The sequence below is a fragment of the Hemitrygon akajei genome, chromosome 5 (genome assembly GCF_048418815.1).
Source record: "Hemitrygon akajei chromosome 5, sHemAka1.3, whole genome shotgun sequence".
Lineage (NCBI taxonomy): Eukaryota > Metazoa > Chordata > Chondrichthyes > Myliobatiformes > Dasyatidae > Hemitrygon > Hemitrygon akajei.
In genome coordinates this window covers 178,992,807-179,008,419 of record NC_133128.1, presented here as the reverse complement: position 1 = coordinate 179,008,419, position 15,613 = coordinate 178,992,807, and positions in this window count along the sequence as shown.

The window sequence follows — 15,613 nt, the reverse complement described above, 5'->3', positions numbered from 1 at the left end:
TGTAAAGTGCTTAGTTTGAATTTTGTGAATATCAACAAACTGATTTTATTTCTCTCCTGCGTTCTCTTCTTGGATGAAATAGTTAAATTATAATAGGTGTTTCACAAGTAATAATAAACTAATCTGATAAGCAAGTCACACATGTTTTGTACCTTCAAAATATTAAACTAATTCAAAGAAAATATGGGAGTCTGAAATGTGGGTGTAACTTCTTTACTTTAAGTGAAGCATGTACGTATCATGTGGTAGCATGATGATGTATGCAATTAACATATTTTTACAAATAACCCATAATTAATTAATGAAATGAGCAAGAATACTTAATCAACCAATATATTTCCAAGATTATTCAAATATTATTGAAATATTAATTACATAATAACACATTCTGATTTATAATCATGCATAGGCTCCTGCAAGCTGTGTAGCACTCGTAAATTTGATTATAATGTTAATAGTCATGCAATGTTTTGTCCAAAGTGATTTCAGTTATTCCTCTGTTAATTTATTCCAAACACAGTCTCAATATTCCAGAAGACCTTATAGATTTTTTTGAAATTCTCAACCTTTATCTGAAGCGCTCGGTTTAATCCACAGCTTCAAAGGCAGCTTTATCTACTGTAAAAATCTAAAGGTACAGGTTTATTTCACTTAGTTTAGATTCAGACAGGGATTTTGAAAGACACACTGAGCTGCCAGGAGTGCAGTAAGCTTCTGTTGAAGTGACACCCCAGAGCTGACCTTGTCCAGAAATGGAGAGTTGTGTTAATTGCATGGTTCGCCCTACAACTCCAGAGGGATGCGTGGATAGAGATTGGTGAGAAGTTGGGGAAAATAATAATGGGGAAGGGGTTAGATCCTAAGATGTGGAGGAGGGGGTGGTCAGTAGCTTGTGTGCACATTGAATTTGGAAAATGCAAAGGCTTATTTTTGGAAAATCTACTTATTTTTGTTTTTATTGAGATACAGTGTGGAGCTGGCCCTTCTGGTCTTTCCAGCTGCGACACTCAGCAATCTCCAATTTAACCCTAGCTTAATCATGGGACAATTTACAATGACTAATTAACCTACCAACCAGTACGTCTTGGACTGGGAGGAAACTGGATCACACTCAGTCACGGGGAGAAAGACAGCAGCAGGAATTGAACCTGGGTTACTAGTACTGTAAAGCATTGTACTACCGTGCCGCCCTAAAATAGAAAATTAAAAAAAAGAAAATCTACTTGTTTGAAGGGTGGTGGTGGAGGGGAAGGGTAGTCCTGCAAAATAAAACTGTCTGGTGAGACATTGGAGAGAATTCTGACACACTTTGTGAGTATTTGAGCTCTGAGAATTCATGGCGGCAAATTGGTTTCTCCAATGGCAAAACTGTTCATGGTTCTGGAAAAAAATACAGCTAATTCATAACTCTCTTGTTATTAGATGTCTCCCTCCACCATCCATCTTTAGCTCCAACTATAAGAGCTCAAGTCACTGATATAAAAATTTAGACTAGAAATTATTTTACTACCTTTTTATGATATGCAGGAAGAGTTACTGATTACCATCTTCCAAGAGGACCACAACCTTATTGTAGGTCTTGGAGGCTTGCATGCTACAGTGACCAAGAACTTATGCTTTGGCTCTTGGTAGGCCCACCCATGCCAAATAAGGCAAAGGGTAAAAACTGGTCCACCGCTCCTCCAGGTTTGGAGTTTCAGCTCAGGGCTAACAATCCTGAATGGTCAAATTTTTTTTTACAGATGCTGCAATGAAGAATCCTTCAACATCTGAATGTTACTGAGGACTCCAAACCACACCTGGGGCACAATAGAGAAGATGGCTAAGCTGGAGGTCCTTCATTGCTGCCCTAGATGCTAGTGGCTTAACAGACTGTTAGTAAGTGAGTATCTAATTACCACGACACCATTTGTACACAAATTCTGAGAAATTCAAACTGCCAGAAGAGTGGTGTTTCATTTGTTCTATGTAATTACGCATTGCATTAGTTTTATTGCGGCATAATCAAGTTCTATTTCAAGTTTAATTATCACTCAACCATAAGCATGAAAACAGACAAACAAAACAGTGTTCCTGTGGGGCCGAAGTGCAAAATATTTACACACAGCACAGAGTTATGATAGAAAAACCATGCAGCAAAAAAAAGTAATAGAGCCCAAGTCCCTGAGTGTCATGGACTGTAGATTACTGGTGCATGGAATATTGTCCTGGAGCCATGTTTCTGCAAGAAAAAGCACACAGCAGTCATCACATACTAATGCACCTGCAGACAAATGCGGATAAGCTGTCTTCCATTGAGCGAACACTGGATAGCAGCATTGACATTGCGTCCAACCCAGCACAGACACCAGCTATCTCCCACACTGCCTTCATCAACTGATCTATTACACATTAACCATAGAACATATAACCATATAACAATTACAGCACGGAAACAGGCCATCTCGACCCTTCTAGTCTGTGCTGAACACTTTCTCTCACCTAGTCCCACTGAATTGCACTCAGCCCATAACCCTCCATTCCTTTCCTGTCCATATACCTATCCAATTTTTTTTTAAATGACAATATCAAACCTGCCTCTATCACTTCTACTGGAAGCTCATTCCACACAGCTACCACTCTCTGAGTAAAGATGTTGCCCCTCGTGTTACCCATAAACTTTTGCCCCTTAAATCTCAACTCATGTCCTCTTGTTTGAATCTCCCCCTACTTTCAATGGAAAGCGGCCAGTGAAGGAGTGGAGATTTAAGGCTTTGATCGAGAGGCTTGGACGAGAAGAGGCTGAGGACGAGCTTCACTCCAAGTGAGATGAGGCCGGTTAAGTTCCTTTCAAAGGAGAAAGTTTCAAAAGTTGAGAAAAGTATTGGGTAGGCCATGGCAGCTGAGATCGGCCCTGTGGTTTGTTCATCCTGCAGCATGTGGGAAATCAGGGATACTTCCAGTGTACCTGACGACTATGTGTGCAGGAAGTGTGTCCAACTGCAGCTTCTGGCAGACCACATTGAGCATCTGGAGCTGCGATTGGATTCATTCCGGAGCATCCGCGATGCTGAGAAGGTCGTGAATAGCACGTTCGGTGAGTTGGCCACACCGCAGGTAGAGGCTACACAGACAGAAAGGGAAGGGGTGGGCACTAGACAGCGTAGCAGTAGGCAGGTAGTGCAGGAGTCCCCTGGGGTCATCTCCCTCCTAAACAGATATACCGTTTTGGATACTGTTGGGGGAGATGTCTCATCAGGGGAAGGCAGCAGCAGCCGAGTTCATTGCACCATGGGTGGCTCTGCGGCACAGGAGGGAAGGAAAAGGAGTGGGAGATCTATAGTGATAGGGGATTTGATTGTAAGGAGAATAGATAGGCATTTCTGCGGCCGCAAACGAGACTCCAGGATGGTATGTTGCCTCCCTGGTGCAAGGATCAAGGATGTCTCTGAGTGGCTGCAGGACATTCTGGAATAGGAGGGTGAACAGCCAGTGGTCATGGTGCACATAGGTACCAACGATATAGGTAAAAAACGGGATGAGGTCCTACAAGGTGAATTTAGGGAGTTAGGAGATAAACTAAAAAGTAGGACCACAAAGGTAATAATCTCTGAATTACTACCAGTGCCACGTACTAGTCAGAGTAGAAATAGGAAGATATTTCAGATGAATACGTGGCTTGAAAAATGGTGCAAGGGGGAGGGATTCAAATTTCTGGGCCATTGGAACCAGTTCTGGGTGAGGTGGGACCGGTACAAACAGGACGGTCTGCACCTGGGCTGGACTGGAACCAATGTCCTAGGGGGAGCGTTTGCTACTGCTGTTCAGGAGGCTTTAAACTAATGTGGCAGGGGGATGGGAACAAGTGCAGAGAGACAGAGGGGTGTAAAATGAGGGTAGACGCAAAAAGTAGTAAGGTGAAAAGTAAAAGTGGCAGGCAGGCAAATCCAGGGCAAAAAGCAAAAAGAGCCACTTTTCAACATAATTGTATAAAGGCTAAGAGTGTTGTAAAATCAAGCTTGAAGGCTTTGTGTGTCAATGCGAGGAACATTCGTAACAAGATGGATGAATTGAATGTGCAGATAGATATTAATGAATATGATATAGTTGGGATCACAGAGACATGGCTCCAGGGTGACCAAGGATGGGAGCTCAACATCCAGGGATATTCAATGTTCAGGAGGGATAGACAGGAAAGAAAAGGAGGTGGGGTACAATTGCTGGTTAGAGAGGAGATTAACGCAATAGAAAGGAAGGACATTAGCCTGGAGGATGGGGAATCGATATGGGTAGAACTGCATAACACTAAGGGGCAGAAAACGCTGGTGGGAGTTGTGTACAGGCCACCTAACAGTAGTAGTGAGGTTGGGGATGGTATTAAACAGGAAATTAGAAATGCGTGCAATAAAGGAACAGTAGTTATAATGGGTGACTTCAATCTACATATAGATTGGGTGAACCAAATTGGTAAGGGTGCTGAGGAAGAGGATTTCTTGGAATGTATGCGGGATGGTTTTCTGAACCAATACATTGAGGAACCAACTAGAGAGCAGGCCATTCTAGATTGGGTATTGAGCAATCAGGAAGGGTTAGTTAGCAATCTTGTCTTGCGAGGCCCCTTGGGTAAGAGTGACCATAATATGGTGGAATTCTTCATTAAGATGGAGAGTGACATAGTTAATTCAGAAACAAAGGTTCTGAACATAAAGAAGGGTAATTCATGAGACGTGAATTAGCTAAGATAGACTGGCAAATGATACTTAAAGGGTTGACGGTGGATATGCAATGGCAAGCATTTAAAGATCGCATGGATGAACTATAACAATTGTTCATCCCAGTTTGGCAAAAGAATAAACCAGGGAAGGTAGTGCACCCGTGGCTGACAAGGGAAATTAGGGATAGTATCAAGTCCAAAGAAGAAACATATAAATTAGCAAAAAAAATGCAGCACACCTGAGGACTGGGAGAAATTCAGAGATCAGCAGAGGAGGATAAAGGGCTTAATTAGGAAAGGGAAAAATGATTATGAGAGAAAGCTGGCAGGGAACATAAAAACTGACTGTAAAAGCTTTTATAGATATGTGAAAAGAAAAAGATTGGTCAAGACAAATGTAGGTCCTTTACAGTCAGAAACAGGTGAATTGATCATAGGGAACAAAGACATGGCAGACCAATTGAATAACTACTTTGGTTCTGTCTTCACTAAGGAGGACATAAATGGAGCAGCTGATAATACAGAATCTGAGGCCACAAACCAGGCACGCCCAGGATCCTCTTCAGTTTGCATATAAGGAGAAGGTGGGAGTGGAGGATGCTATCACGTATTTGCTGCACAAATCACTCTCTCACCTAGAGGGGGTCAGTTGTGCTGTGAGGATTACATTCCTTGACTTCTCTAGTGCCTTTAACACCATCCAGCCCAAGATCTTAAGGCACAAACTAACGGAGATGGGAGTAGACTCTCACATGGTGGATTGGATAGTGGACTACTTGACTGATAGACCTCAGTATGTGCGGTTGGGAGACTGTAGGTCTGACACGGTGGTCAGCAGCACAGGGGCGCCGCAGGGAACCGTACTCTCTCCGGTCCTGTTCACCCTGTACACATCAGACTTCCAATATAACTCAGAGTCCTGCCATGTGCAGAAGTTCGCTGATGACACGGCCATAGTGGGGTGTGTCAGGAATGGACAGGAGGAGGAGTATAGGAAACTGATACAGGACTTTGTGATATGGTGCAACTCAAACTACCTGCGTCTCAATATCACCAAAACCAAGGAGATGGTGGTGGACTTTAGAAGATCTAGGCCCCATATGGAGCCAGTGATCATTAATGGAGAACGTGTGGAGCAGGTTAAGACCTACAACTATCTGGGAGTACAGTTAGACGAGAAGTTTGACTGGACTGCCAACACAGATGCCTTGTGCAGGAAGGCACAGAGTCGAATGTACTTCCTAAGAAGGTTGGCGTCATTCAATGTCTGTAGTGAGATGCTGAAGATGTTCTATAGGTCAGTTGTGGAGAGCGCCCTCTTCTTTGTGGTGGCGTGTTGGGGAGGAAGCATTAAGAAGAGGGACGCCTCACGTCTTAATAAGCTGGTAAGGAAGGCAGGCTCTGTCGTGGGCAAAGTACTGGAGAGTTTAACATCGGTAGCTGAGCGAAGGGCGCTGAGTAGGCTACGGTCAATTATGGATAACTCTGAACATCCTCTACATAGCACCATCCAGAGACAGAGAAGCAGTTTCAGTGACAGGTTACTATCGATGCAATGCTCCTCAGACAGGATGAAGAGGTCAATACTCCCCAATGCCATTAGGCTTTACAATTCTACCGCCAGGACTTAAGAACTTTTTAAAAGCTATTATTAATGCTTTTTGAGACGGTGATTTAGATGCATATCATATTTTTTTTACTGAGTTAAGTATTGTATGTAATTAGTTTTGCTACAACAAGTGTATGGGACATTGGAAAAAAAAAGTTGAATTTCCCCATGGGGATGAATAAAGTATCTATCTATCTATCTAAATAATCTTCCGGAAATAGTAAGGGACCGAGGGTCTAGTGAGATGGAGGAACTGAGGGAAATACATGTTAGTAGGGAAGTGGTGTTAGGTAAATTGAAGGGATTAAAGGTAGATAAATCCCCAGGGCCAGATGGTCTGCATCCCAGAGTGCTTAAGGAAGTAGCCCAAGAAATAGTGGATGCATTAGTGATAATTTTTTGAAACTCCTTAGATTCTGGATTAGTTCCTGAGGATTGGAGGGTGGCTAATGTAACCCCACTTTTTAAAAAAGGAGGGAGAGAGAAACCGGGGAATTATAGACCGGTGAGTCTGACATCGGTGGTGGGGAAAATGCTAGAGTCGGTTATCAAAGATGTGATAACAGCACATTTGGAAAGAGGTGAAATCATCGGACAAAGTCAGCATGGACTTGTGAAAGGAAAATCATGTCGGATGAATCTTATAGAATTTTTTGAATATGTAACTAGTAGAGTGGATAGGGGAGAGCCAGTGGATGTGGTATATTTAGATTTTCAAAAGGCTTTTGACAAGGTCCTACACAGGAGATTAGTGTGCAAACTTAAAGCACACGGTATTGGAGGTATGGTATTGATGTGGATAGAGAATTGTTTGGCAGATAGGAAGCAAAGAGTGGGAGTAAACGGAACCTTTTCAGAACGGCAGGCAGTGACTAGTGGGGTACCACAAGGCTCAGTGCTGGGACCCCAATTGTTTACAATATATATTAATGATTTAGATGAGGGAATTAAATGCAGCATCTCCAAGTTTGCGGATGACATGAAGCTGGGCGGCGGTGTTAGCTGTGAGGAGGATGCTAAGAGGATGCAGGGTGACTTGGATAGGTTAGGTGAGTGGGCAAATTCATGGCAGATGCAATTTAATGAGGATAAATGTGAGGTTATTCACTTTGGTTGCAAGAACAGGAAAACAGATTATTATCTGAATGGTGGCCGATTAGGAAAAGCGGAGGTGCAATGAGACCTGGGTGTCATTGTACACCAGTCATTGAAGGTGGGCATGCAGGTACAGTAGGCAGTGAAAAAGGCAAGTGGTATGTTGGCATTCATAGCAAAAGAATTTGAGTACAGGAGCAGGGAGGCTCTACTGCAGTTGTACAAGGCCTTGGTGAGACCGCACCTAGAATATTGTGTGCAGTTTTGGTCCCCTAATCTGAGGAAAGACATTCTTGCCATAGAGGGAGTACAGAGAAGGTTCACCAGATTGATTCCTGGGATGGCAGGACTTTCATATGAAGAAAGATTGGATTGACTAGGCTTATACTCACTGGAATTTAGAAGATTGAGGGGGGATCTTATTGAAACGTATAAAATTCTAAAGGGATTGGACAGGCTAGATGCAGGAAAATTGTTTCCGATGTTGGGGAAGTCCAGAACGAGGGGTCACAGTTTAAGGATAAAAGGGAACCCTTTGGGACCGAGATGAGGAAAAACACAGAGAGTGGTGAATCTGTGGAATTCTCTGTCACAGGAAACAGTTGAGGCCGGTTCATTGGCTATATTTAAGAGGAAGTAGATATGGCCCTTGTGGCTAAAGGGATCGGGGGTATGGAGAGGAAGCAGGTACAGGGTTCTGAGTTGGATGATCAGCCATGATCATACTGAATGGCGGTGCAGGCTTGTAGGGCCGAATGGCCTACTCCTGCACCTATTTTCTATGTTTCTATGTCTCTATGAAAAAGCCTATCCACGTCAACTCTATCTATCCCCCTCATAATTTTAAATACCTCTATCAAGTCCCCCTCAACCTTCTACGCTCCAAAGAATAAAAACCTAACTTGTTCAATCTTTCTCTGTAACTTAGGTGCTGAAACCCAGGTAACATTGTAGTAAATCTTCTCTGTACTCTCTCTATTTTGTTGACATCTTTCCTATAATTCGGTGACCAGAACTGTACACAATACTCCAAATTTGGCCTCACCAATGCCTTGTACAATTTTAACATTACATCCCAACTCCTATACTCATTGCTTTGATTTATAAAGGCCAACATACCAAAAGCTTTCTTCACCACCCTATCCACATGAGATTCCACTTCAGGGAACTATGCACCATTATTCCTAGATCACTCTGTTCTACTGCATTCCTCAACGCCCTACCATTTACCATGTATGTTCTATTTTGATTAGTCCTACCAAACTATAGAACCTCACTTTTATCAGCATTGAACTCCATCTGCCATCTTTCAACCCACTCTTCTAACTGGCCTAAATCTCTCTGCAAGCTTTGAAAACCAACTTCATTATCCACAACATCACCTATCTTAGTATCATCTGCGTACTTACTAATCCAATTTACCACCCCATCATCCAAATCATTACATTCTTAACATTCAAAACATTCTTGAATCTTCTTCCAGTACCTAAAAAGACCAAGGTAACATGTCTGAACAACTGGCGTCCTGTCGCACTCACCTCATAATAGGCAAATGCTTTGAGAGACTGGTCAAGGATTACATCTACAGCATGCTCCCACCCAAAATGGACCCCCCACAATTCACCTACCAACACAACCAATTGACAGATGACACAATAGCCACAGCTCTACACACCATCCTCACACATCTGGAGAAGAGGGATGCTTATGTGAGAATGCTGTTCTTGGACTACGGTTCAGCATTCAACACTGTAATTCCCTCCAGGCTCAACAAGAAGCTCAGGGACCTCGGCCTTCACCCATGTGTAGCTGGATCCTGGACTTACTGTCAGATCACCCGCAGGTGGTAAGAGTGGGCTCCCTCACCTCCACACCTCTGACTCTCAACAACGGTGCCCCTCAAGGCTGTGTACTAAGCCCCCTCCTTTACTCTGTGTATACCCGTGCCTGTGTCGCCATCCACATGTCCAATCTGCTAATTAAATTTGCTGATGACACTACACTGATTGGCCTAATCTCAAATAATAATGAGGCAGCCTACAGAGAGGAAGTCATCACCCTGACACAGTGCTGTCAAGAAAATAACCTCTCCCTCAATGTTACAAAAACAAAGGAGCTGGTTGTGGACTACAGGAGGTATGCACACAGGCTAGCCCCTATTGACATCAATGGATCTGGGGTTGAGAGAGTGAGCAGCTTTAAATTCTCTAGCATAAATATTACCAAGGAGCTCATGTGATCTGTACACACCAGCTGTGTGGTGAAAAGTCACAACAGTGCCTCTTTCCATAAGACCATAAGATATAGGAGCAGAAGTAAACCATTTGGTCCATCGAGTCTGCTCCGACATTCAACAATGAGCTGATCCAATTCTTCCAGTCATCCCCACTCCACTGCTTTCACCCCATACCCTTTGATACCCTGGCTAATCACGAACCTGTCTATCTCTGCCATAAATGCATCCAGTGACTTGGCCTCCACAGTCACTTGTGGCAATAAATCCACAGATTTACCACCCTCTGACTAAAGTTATTTCTCTGCATCTCAGTTCTAATAGGACATCCTTCAATCCCGAAGTCATGCCCTTTTGTCCTAGAATCCCCTACCTTGGGAAATAACTTTGCCATATCTAATCTGTTCAGGCCTTTTAACATTTGGAATGTTTCTATGAGATCCCCCCTCTTTCTCCTGAACTCCAAGGAATACAGCCCAAGAGCTACCAGACATTCCTGATATGGTAACCCTTTCATTCCTGGAATCATTCTTGTGAATCTTCTCTGAACCCTCTCCAATGTCAGTATATCCTTTCAAAAATAAGGAGCCCAAAACTGCACACAATACTCCAAGTGTGGTCTCACGAGTGCCTTACAGAGCCTCAAAATCACATCCCTGCTCTTATATTCTAGAAATAAATGCCAACATTGCATTCACCTTCTTCACCTCCGACTCAACCTAGAGGTTATCCTTTAGGGTATCTTGCTCAAGGACACCCAAGTCCCTTTGAATTCTCTCCCCATCTAAATAATAGTCTGTCCATTTATTCTTCCACCAAAGTGCATGACCATACACTTTCCAATATTGTATTTTATTTGCCACTTCGTTGCCCATTCCTCTAAACTATCTAAGTCTCTCTGCAGGCTCTCTGTTTCCTCAATACTACCTGCTCCTCCACCTATCTTCGCATAATTGGCAAATTTAGCCACAAATCCATTAATCCCATAGTCCAAATTATTGACATACATCATAAAAAGCAATGGTCCCAATAATGACCCCTGTGAAACTCCACTAGTAACCGGCAGCCAGCCAGAATAGGATCCCTTTATTCCCAATCTCTGTTTTCTGCTGATCAACCAATGCTCCACCCATGCTAGTAACTTCCTTGTAATTCCATGGGCTCTTATTTTGCTAAGCAGCCAAGTGTGGTCTCACGAGTGTTTATAGAGCTTCAACATCACATCCCTGCTCGTAAATAATATAACTCCAGAAATGAATGCCAACATTGCATTCACCTTCTTTACCTCCAACTCAACCTGGAGGTTAACCTTTAGGGTATCCTGCACAAGGACTCCCAAGTCCCTTTGCATCTCTGCATTTTGAATTCTCTCTTCATCCAAATAATAGTCTGCCCATTTATTTCTTTCACCAAAGTGTATGATCATACACTTTCCAACATTTGCCACTTCTTTGCCCTTTCCCCTAAACTATCTAAGTCTGTCTGCAGGCTCCCTGCTTCCACAACACTACCCACTCCTCCAACTATCTTTGTATTATCGGCAAACTTAGCCACAAATCCATTAATCCCATAGTCCAAATCATTGACAAACATCGTAAAACGTAATGGTCCCAACACTGACCCCTGTGGAACTGGTAGCCAGCCAGAATAGGATTCCTTTATTCTGTCTCTCGGTTTTCTGCTGACCAGCCAATGCTCCACCTATGCTAATAAATTCCCTGTAATTCTATGGGCTCTTATCTTGCTAAGCAGCCTCAAGTGCTGCATCTTGTCAAAGGCCTTCTGAAAATCCAAGTACACAACATCTACTGCATCTCCTTTGTCTACCTTACTTGTAATTTCCTCAAAAAATTGCAGTAGGTTAGTCAGGCAGGATTTTCCTTTCAGGAAACCATGCTGGCTTTGATCTATCTTGTCATGTGCCTCCAAATACTCCATAATCTCATCCTTAACCATTAATTCCAAAAACTTCCCAGCCACTGGTGTCAGGCTAACAAGTCTATAGTTCCCTTTCTGCTGCCTCCCACCCTTCTTAAATAGTGGAGTAACATTTTCAATTTTCCAGTCATCCGGTACAATCCCAGAATCTATCGATTCTTGAAAGATCATTGGTAATGCCTCCACAATCTCTCCAGCTACTTCCTTCAGAACCTGAGATTTATCCACCCTCAGACCATTAAGCTTCCTGAGCATCTTCTCAGTCATAATTTTCACTGCACATTCTTCACTTCCCTGACACTCTTGAATGCCCGGTATACTGCAAATGTCTTCCACTGTGAAGACTGATGCAAAATATGCATTCAGTTCCTCTGCCATCTCTGCATATCTCATTACAATATCTCCAACATTATTTTGTATTGGTCCTATATCTACCCTCGACTCTCCTTTACCCTTTATATACTTAAAAAAGCTTTAAGCATCTTCTTTGATATTAATCGCCAGCTTCCTCTCATAATTCATCTTTTCCTTCTGAGTGACCTTCTTAGTTTCCTTCTGCAAGTTTTTAAAAGCTCCTCAATGCTCTGTCTTCCCACTACCTTTGGCTTCTTTGTATGCTCTTTTTTTGCTTTTACTTTGGTTCTGATTTTACTTATCAGCCACAGTAGTGTCCTTCTTCCCTTTGAAAATTTATTCTTATTTGGAATATGTCTGTCTTGCACTTCCCTAATTTTTCGCAGAAACTCCAGCCATTGCTGCTCTGCTGTCCTTCCTGCTAGTGTCCCTTTCCGTCAACTTTGGTCAGTTCCCTTCTCATGTCTTTGTAATTTCCTTTATTCCACCAAAATACCAACACATTAGATTTTATATTTTCTTTCTCATATTTCAATGTGAACTGGATCATACTGTGCTCACTGTTCCCTAAGGGTTCCCTAAATTAAGTTCTCTTATTACCTCCAGATCATTGCACAACACCCAATCCAACGCAACTGATCCCCTAGTGAGCTCCACAACAAGCTGCTCTAAAAAGCCATCCCTTAGACATTCTACAAATTCTTTTGTGGTCTAGTACTGACCTGGTTTTCCCAGTCCTCTTTCATGTTAAAATCCCCGCGATAAGACATTGCTTTCCTGACACGCCTTTTCTATCTCCTGCTGTAATTTGGAATCCGCATCCTGGCTGCTGTTTGCAGGCCTGTATACAATTGCCTTTAGGGTCCTTTTACCCTTGCCATTTCTTAACTCAACTATAGAGACTCTACGCCTTCCAATCCTACGTCATCTCTTTCAAATGATTTAATATTAGTTCTTACACATAGAGCCACACCACCTTCTCTGCCTACTAACCTATCTACACCAAACTACACTGTATATCCTTGGACATTCAGCTCCCAATGGCAGCCATCCTTTAGCCAAGTTTCAGAGATGGCCACAACGTCATATTTGCCAATCTGTAGTTGGATTTCAAGATCGTCCATTTTATTCTTTATGCTGTGTGCATTCAAATGCAACATTCTCAGTCCAGTATTTGTTGCTTTCTGTTTTAACTGCACCATGCCTCTATTGCCCTGTAACTCATCTCACGGGCTTTGATTAAGCCTCATCTCCTGCCTGTTCTTTCTATAATCTCTGTTGCACCTCAGATGGGTGAAGAAGTTTGGTATGGGCTCCCAAATTCTAAGAACTTTCTACAGGGGCACAATTGAGAGCATCCTGACTGGCTGTATCACTACTTGGTATGAAAACTGTACTCGCCTCAATCGCAGGACTCTGCTTAGAGTGGTGCGGACAGCCCAGCGCATCTGTAGATGTGAACTGCCCATTATTCAGAACATTTACAAAGACAGGTGTGTGAAAGGGCCCAAAGGATCATTGGGTACTAAGTCACCCCCAACCACATTCTATTCCAGCTGCTACTATCAGGAAACGGTATTACAGCATAAAAGCCAGGACCAACAGGCTCTGGGACAGCTTCTTCCACCAGGCCATTAGACTGACTAATTCATGCTGACACAATTGTTCTCCTATGTTATGTTATATTGACTATCCTGTTGTACATAATATTTATTATATATCACTATAAATTGCACATTGCGCATTTAGATGGAGATGTAATGTAAAGATTTTTACTCCTCATGTATATGAAGGATGTGAGTAATAAAGTCAATTCAATTCAACTACGTTCTCAGTATCTTAATGTATGGTAGTGGGATGGCAGGGAGCAGATACTGTACATCTTTACCAAAGCAAGTGTAACACGCTCTTTTCCTCTGTTAGCCTGCAGGATGCACTTCCACAAGGTGTAGCACCTGTTTAGCCTCCCGATCAAGGTCATGTGAAGCCACGGGAGCAGGTGGCGGATGGTCGTATGAGCAGCTGGTGCAAATCACAAGTCCTGGCTGTGTGACCACTGTCTGCCAGGCAGAAAATCTCTGAAGAGTGTTGATAATGACTGGGGTCACCCGTCTTGTAAAGACAGTGCCCAGAAACGACTTCTGAAGAAAAAATTGCCAAAGACAGTCATGGTCATGGAAAGAACAATGATCACCCTTGTCATATGACATGGCACATAATGAAAAAAAAAGAACCATAATGTAAAGTGTACTCTTCCAGTTTTGGTGGAGATTTTCTATATAGTGAGTGATTACTACACTGACAGGCCACTTTATTCAGTACTTCTGTACACCTGCTCATTAATGCAAATATCTAATCAGCCAATCATGTCACAGCAACTGACAGTATAAAAGTATGCAGGCATGGTCAAGAGGATCAGTTGTTGTTCAAACCAAATATCACAATGGGGAATAAATGTGATGTAAGTGACTTTGACTGTAGAATGTTTGTTGGTGCCAGATGGGGTGGTTTGAGTATCTCAGAAACTGCTGACCTCCTGGGATTTTCATGCACAACAGTCAAAAATCCATCCAGTGTGCAGCAAAAACACCTTGTTCATGAGAGTGGTCAGAGGAGAATGGCCAAACTGGTTCAAGCTGACAGGTAGGTGACCGTAAAACAAATAAAACCATGTGTTACCACAGAGGTGTGCAGAAGAACATTCCTGAACGCACAACAGGTCAAACCTTGAAGTGACAACAACACGCACAAAATGCTGGTGGAACACAGCAGGCCAGGCAGCATCTATAGGGAGAAGTGCTGTCGACGTTTCGGGCCGAGACCCTTCGTCGTTTGTTGTTTGAATTTCCAGCATCTGCAGATTTCCTCGTGAAACCCTGAAGTGGATGGTTTCAGCAGCTGGAGTCCAGGAACATACATACACTCAGTAGTCACTTTATTAGGTAGAGGTGTTATACATGAGTGTGTAATGAATAGAGGAATAATGTGAGTGAGTGTACTCGGGAACTGAAATGAGCCTGTACAGACTGGTGAATAATATTTCCCCAGGAAGTAGATTGGAGAGCATAGCCAGATGGTCAGTGGAAACCGAAAAGGCTGCTGAAGAACAGTACCAGCAGGAGGCATGTTATACTTGGACGGGAGCCACAGAGACCCTACAGAGCTATCGCCATGAACTACTGGCAGGGATTGCATGGAGTGCAGTACAGTTTAAGCAAATGCCAGTACATACGCTGGCTGTTCTGTGGGCTAAAGGAAATGTAATTGAAATCTTCCCTTCCTGACTGCGGAGTTTGGGTGACCTCCATAAAGCTGGTCTGAGACAGAGGTGCACTGCTACTTGTGGGATGTGGCAGAGGTGAGAAACAACCCACAGGATGTGGCCGACGTTACAGACACTGGAATAAAGGTAGCAAGTTCAGAAAGACTGTGGCCCTGACCTCCAGGGTAAAGCAGTAAGGTTACATGTGAGAAGTTATTTACGGAAAGTCACGGGTATCTGTGATTTGTGAGATCCCTTACTTCCAGCTGTGGAAGTAGGTTCATGAGTCTGGTGAGTGAGACAAAGAACACTAATTATGATTAAGATTTTACTCATTTATTTACAAACAGTGAAAGATTTGACCAAACATCTAAGGTTCCCAAGTTACACAAGCTACAAAACTTAGCTAAGAATGTTACACAAACAGAT